The 6,670-nt window shown below is 37.9% G+C and overlaps 1 long non-coding RNA gene across 1 annotated transcript in view; it reads left to right on the top strand.

Moving 5' to 3' along the window:
- LOC102490627 (uncharacterized) overlaps positions 1 to 4,275 on the top strand; it is a 139,142-nt gene extending 134,867 nt beyond the window's left edge. The window contains exon 3 of the long non-coding RNA XR_335187.1: positions 4,116 to 4,275. This is a non-coding gene — a long non-coding RNA (uncharacterized LOC102490627). The remainder of the gene's footprint in view (positions 1 to 4,115) is intronic.
- The last annotated feature ends 2,395 nt before the right edge of the window (positions 4,276 to 6,670 follow it).

The raw sequence follows: 6,670 nt of genomic DNA, 5'->3' as shown, positions 1-6,670 counted from the left end.
ATATAATATATATCATCATATATACTATATTCCATATAGTATATAATATATATTTTTACATATTGATATAATATATATTTTATATATACACACAAACATACATTTTTTCTGTTCCCAGGTGGTTAAAAGTCCTATGAACTTCAAAATAAAAATCTTAATTATATATTGCTTTATGTTGTCTTGAATGGTAAAGTGTAGAGTTTTTTTTGGGGGGGGCATCTGTTCAGCCTCCAGGGGAGTTGCCATCCCAAGTGAGCCACTGCAGTTTATGGAATCTGATGAAGGACCCTGTCATATGCTTTAGCTACGTATACTCAATCACTCCTTGCAACAACCTTTGCAGTAAGTCTTAAGAGTAACCCAGCTGAGGTGACATGAAATTAACATTTTGCCTTCTAGCTTGGGCTCTTAAATTGTAAACAGTGTTCTTTTGCAGTCTATTTTGTGCCACATTTTTTCATATCCTTGTGCTTTTTGTTGGTGAAGTGATGTCTAGTGTTTCCAAGCACAGTGTCGAAGTAGTGTCTAGTGCTTCCAAGCCCCAGAAGGCTCTGACGTGTCTGAGAGAGAAAAATATCCATGTTAGAGAAGCTTCTTTGTCAAGAGTAACAGCAATGATGACTTTAGGTTCAATGTCAACAGATCTACAATACGTATCAAAGAAGATGTCTAACCAGAAACACATAACAAGGTTATATACTGGTGACTTAAATTCTTGTGACTGGAGGCTTGCAGGAACTTAAGCCCATAGGTTCCCCTAAGAAAAATGATTCAGAATTACCTAACTATCGTGATAATGAGAATCAACAGTACATTAAAAATTGTTTGTTGCTATAATATATATAATAGTGAAGAATTGAAAACAATCTTTAACTCTCGAAGTAAGACACTGTTAAATTATAACTCATTCATGCAATGAAGTTATATGCAACATGAAACCTAAGAGGTTAGAAGATATGAAAATTATTTCATAATGGCAAATTGGAGAAGTGGGACAGGGTATTAAACTATGTAAATTCTGTGAGTCAGAGTTTACATAACTGGTATCTATCTCTAGCTACTCACAAACACACATATGAACACACATACATATATGCACATACACAAACATACATACACATATCCTCAGAAGTAACACAGCTTAGAAAGAATGATAAATAATGATCATCTTTGAATAGTGTACTTACAAATGATTTAAAGTTTCTTCTTTTGAAAATTTTAGGTTATATATGCTATGTATATTATTTATTTTATAAACATGAATGGTTCAAACGGTTTTATCATTTTATAGTCACATTTTTTTTTACAAATAGTTTCAATCATCAACATTGGCCTGGTGATTTCTACTTTAAGAAAATAAGTTTATAAAATTTAGTTTCATAGGGACCAGCAAGTGACATGGTGGTTAAAGGCACTGACTCCCACATAGCCAGTGTGGCTTAAGTCCTGGACCTGGGGGCTTGCTTTCTCATTCTGTCTCTCTGGTGAGCATGTATGCCCTATAACAAGTTAAAAAAATAATAAAATGAAATAAATCTTTTAAAATTTATTTACATTAAAACATTGTTCATACTATATTTTATTCAAAAAGATATCTGAAGCAAATTAGTGTATAACCATAGCAGTATAATAACAAGACTATTGCAACACCAGCATGACAAGAAATTATGTAGTTATTATGTACCATGTATTTAAGACATGGTTAATAGGCACTTAGCATGGATTAAGGATATAACAGTGAACTAAAAAGCATTTAGTAAGGATCTTCCGGTTTCAGGGAGGTAAAAGATACTAATCAAAGAATCACACTCAAAAAAAGTAAATAAATAAAAATGAAACTCTGATCAGTGCTAAATATAAGAAGGAAATGGTACTTTTATGATTAAAAGAAGAATACTGACCAAGTGGAGGCAGTCAGGAGTTCAGGTAATTCTCTGGGTAACAGTTGACAACAGCAGAGATGTAATGCTTATTATGACTCTGAAGCTAGATGGATGAAAGACGTAGGAATAGAAGAACACAAAATGATACTTGTACTATAATTGCAACATACAAATATACATGTGTAGGCAGAGATGAAAGGAATTTGCAAAAAAAAAAAAATCTATTAGCATGGTGGGATACTGGGTGTAGATTTTTTTCCTTAAAATGATTTGCAATGTGGGACCAGCAGTTAGCATAATGGCTATGTCACTGGACTCCCACGTAGTCGACCGTGGTTTGAGTCCCAGACCTGGTGGCTTAAACTCACACCGTGTACATGTGCACGTGTGCCCAAGATCCTGAGAGGAGAATGGAGGAGAAGGGATTGCGGCGTGGCCATCCCCCCGGAGGGTGATTTCTTACTTTCTGTCTCTCTGTCTCTGTCTGGCGAGCGCACACGCCCTATAGCAAAAACCTCTCCAAAAAAAGAAAAAAAGAAAGAAAGAAAAAATGACTTGTAATGTTTTATATTATCTTTATTGTTAAATATTTTAAGTCAGTCATTTTTTTACATTTTTTATTTGACCCAATTATATTTTTTACATATTCAAAGTAAATATTTATATTCAAAACATTTTTAAAAAGTCTATCATGCTTTGTTTCATTATTTTTTTCAATATAAATATTATTGTTTAGAGATTAGTGCATGTTCACTGTAGGATCAATTGTTCAGGGTTAAAATTGTTCAAGATTATTCTTAGTACTTACCCTACTCTGTCAAATATTCCTAATTCTTCTGTGGAACTGCAACATTTATTTATCTGACCTACCCTCTACTCAGTTTTACTTGCTTTGTGTATCAAAGTTAAAGACTGAACATGCATCAAAACCATAATAAAATTAAATCAGATTCTTTTCATTTTCTCTCCATGGAAAGGATCCGTTGATTGTACAAGGAGAAGAAAGAGGAAATAGACACCGCATGGTCAGTGAGATGGTGATGGGCTGACATGGCCAGCACCTCGCCGGGGGTGCCTGGGGTTTTTGTGGTCTGGATCCCCTTTCCTGGTGAGAGAAACAAGCAAGAGAATAAGACAAGCTTTCAAAGGCTACAAACACCCCTGGGAGGGTATCCTCACTGGTCAGCGTCCAAGGAATAGTTCTCAAACTCACTTGCACTAAACACTCCTTCCCAGTATAAGGCGAAGGTCATGTGAGTGGGGTACCCTAATCCTGCACACGCGTTGCAGTAAATGAATATATCTCACACCTAACCAAACTACTCTTTGAAAACAAGAATTTCCGGCAAAAGCGCTAGATTGTCTTCCTGCCCAGGTCCTTGGAAAATAGGCAACAACTCTCAGATCACAGAGTAAGAAGAGGCCCCTGCCTCACTCTGTGTTGGTAGAAAGTCTAAGCTGAGTTTGTTACCTTTTCATTGCATGAAACGGCCATCAATTGATCAGACAATTTGAGAACAAAGATTTTAAGAAAAAAAAAAAAAAAAAAGAACACAGCCTTCCACGAAACCCTGAGAGTGTCTCACCATCTCTATCTTGCTGCATCGTTTCTTCTTCATTTTCTTCCCTCTCTGATTCCTCCCCTTTCTCCTTCTCTCTTATCCCTCCCCTCCTTTCCCTGCTCCTGCCCTGCTCCCCCACTCCTTTCTTCTGCTTTTTCTTCCTTCCTCCAACATGGACTTCCCAGGTTTTTCAGTTTCTTTCCCCAATTGTTTTCTTTACTCCTTATTTTCTTTCATAAAAGAAGATATTTTCATTTCTTATGACAATTGTGTTCCCTCCTTTTCATCTCAAAATTAATGAGAACAAACATTTAAAAAAAAAAAAAAAAAAAAAGAACACAGCCTTCCACGAAACCCTGAGAGTGTCTCACCATCTCTATCTTGCTGCATCGTTTCTTCTTCATTTTCTTCCCTCTCTGATTCCTCCCCTTTCTCCTTCTCTCTTATCCCTCCCCTCCTTTCCCTGCTCCTGCCCTGCTCCCCCACTCCTTTCTTCTGCTTTTTCTTCCTTCCTCCAACATGGACTTCCCAGGTTTTTCAGTTTCTTTCCCCAATTGTTTTCTTTACTCCTTATTTTCTTTCATAAAAGAAGATATTTTCATTTCTTATGACAATTGTGTTCCCTCCTTTTCATCTCAAAATTAATCAGTTTTCTTGTTTTTCCCTTTAGATAGGAAAACTGATGCTGTGAAAATGAAGATGACTTGTCCACCATGTGAGAAGTCTTGCTCCAGAGCAGCCATGACCCAGTCTTGCGTCTTACCACACTTATCAGACACCCAAGCCCAGTCTCAGATGGATACACATCCAGCCCATTCAAATCACCAATGTCAGACCTGAAGGCTTGAAGTCTTGCTTTTAAGAATTATTTTTTTTTTCTTTCTTTCTTTCTTTCTTTCTTTCTTTCTTTCTTTCTTTCTTTCATTCCTTTAATTTGATTAGAGAGGGACAGAGCACATGTGGGGGGGTGGGGAAGAGAGAGGGAAAGTGAGAAAACAAACCACCAGGTCAGAGACTTGAACTGTGGTTGGCCATGTGGGAGTCTAGCGCCCTTAACCACCACACCTCCTGCCTACCCTAAAGTCTCGATCAGGATGCTCCTCGTTCTTATCTGAGATTCACGTTGGGGTAGGAGTTTCTGTTCTTTCAGAAGTGAGAAACTGAAGGTGTCAGAATTAAGATAGTCTCTCAAGTTGGGTTCAGGTGGGGAGAAACAGAGAAAGGAGACTCTTATTAGGGACACACGACCCCTCCTGATAGTGCAGAGCTCAGCTTAAACATCTCCATAGAATGGTCTCCTATTTGTCCTCCTGTATGCTTCTTTTCTGTCATTTATCACAAATAAAACTTAACTTTCGCTATTCAAGTTAACTTTGCATTTAATTGGTTTACTTCCTACCTTTCACCTCTATGAGAAGGCAAACTCAAGAAGGAAGAAGATATGTCATCTCTGTTGTCAACAGGCCTGTAAATACCTGCTGAATAAATGAGTTCTTAAATAAACAAAACTAGCTTTTATTGAGACTGTCCTGTGTTGTGCCTAAATGAAGTGCTCTATAGCTAAAAGATAATGGAAAAACAAGTAAACAGAGAAACCTGAGACAATGATCTAAGACAGTGTGGACCATGTATGAAATCATTTCAACATATACAAAATAGTAAACATTTAGTAACAAGTTCTTGTACTTTTTTTTTTTTTTTGAAAGCAGGTGTGTGTCTGACACTTCAGCAACCTCCATTCCAACTAGCCGCACAAGTGCTCACTGCTCACAGCTCACTTGCAACGTGTGGCCATGGCTCCTGTGTGAATCTGTCTGTTTTAGCGGTCAGGACCCTGAGCCAAAGATGGTGAGTAACTGGCCCTTGGCCATGACACAGAGGTTGCTCTGTGCACAGACCATAGCCCTGAGTTTTCTGAGCAGGATGCTTTCGCATTGCCAGAGGCTAAACAGAGCCAGGATTGATTGTACTGCTGAGATCCCACGACTATCACCATGGCTTCTATTAGAGCTGCACAAACATGGGTGGGTTACTTACTGTCTGGGACTTAGGCTTCTCATAGATTCTTCATCGTGAACTAGAATCATGTTTTTCTAAGAATTTACATACAATGAGAACTGGCTCCATAGCCTCATGATTAAGGGACTTCCATATGGCCAACCATGGCTCTAATCTTGGCTCTGGAGGCTTTGAAAGCACATTGCCATGTGTGCATGCATGCCCTAAATTCTGATGGGATGGAGAAATAGAGAAAGGATTTGGCAGGACCATACCCCATTGGAGAGTATTTCCTCCCTCCCCATCTCTTTCTGGTGAGCACATGTGCCCATTAGAAATGAAAATAAATAGATCAAATAAGATAACCACTGTGTTAAGGTGTAAATTGTGTCCTCTACAAAAGATATGTTGAAGTCCTAATCCCTAGTGTTTTAGAATGTGACCTTATGTGAAAACAGAGTTGTTGTGAATATAATTAGTTAAGATGAAGTCATGGGAATTAGGTGGGCCCTTCATCCAATATGACTGGTGTCCTTACAGGAAGAGGAGACAAGACCCAGAGCAGAGGCACATGTAGAGAATGCCAGATGATGACAGAGTTAGAGACTGCAGTGATGCAGCTCCAAGCTGAGGCACACCAAAGTCTACTGGCTGTCATTAGGAACCAGAAAGAGGAAAGGAAGGGTTCTACCTTGGTTCTCAGAGGAGGCATGGATCTGTTCATGCCTTGATTTCAGACTAGTAGTCTCCAAAGCTGTGAGAGAATAAAATTGTATTAAGCCACCTACTTTGTGGAACTTCGTTATAGCATCCTTAGGTAACTAATACATTTCTAACCAAAGTAGAAAATGCCAAGACACTTATGAATTCTACATAAAAAACATGAATATTTTTAGCATAAGTATGCCTCACATTTAGGATATACTTATACTTTACTTGTGTTCTGTATTTTTGTTTACTAAATCTAGCAACCATTCTCCATAAACTATTGCATAGTATCAACCACAGCTTTTAAAAACATTAACATTTTTGAAGAGTTATTTATTTAATTTTATTTACTGTTATCATTATTTTTTAAATTTGCTATTGGGTACATCTGCTCACTGGAGAGAGAAAGCAAGTTGCCAGGTCTGGGACTTAGCCATGGTTGGCCATGTGAGAGTTCGGAGCCTCAACCACCACACCACCAGCTGCTCCCTAAAACATTACATTTTATTAGGATTCCAT

The sequence above is a fragment of the Tupaia chinensis genome, unplaced genomic scaffold (genome assembly GCF_000334495.1).
Source record: "Tupaia chinensis unplaced genomic scaffold, TupChi_1.0 Scaffold000355_1, whole genome shotgun sequence".
Taxonomy (NCBI): domain Eukaryota; kingdom Metazoa; phylum Chordata; class Mammalia; order Scandentia; family Tupaiidae; genus Tupaia; species Tupaia belangeri.
Note: the sequence above shows the minus strand (reverse complement) of the source record. Positions and strands in the feature narration are given on the sequence as shown.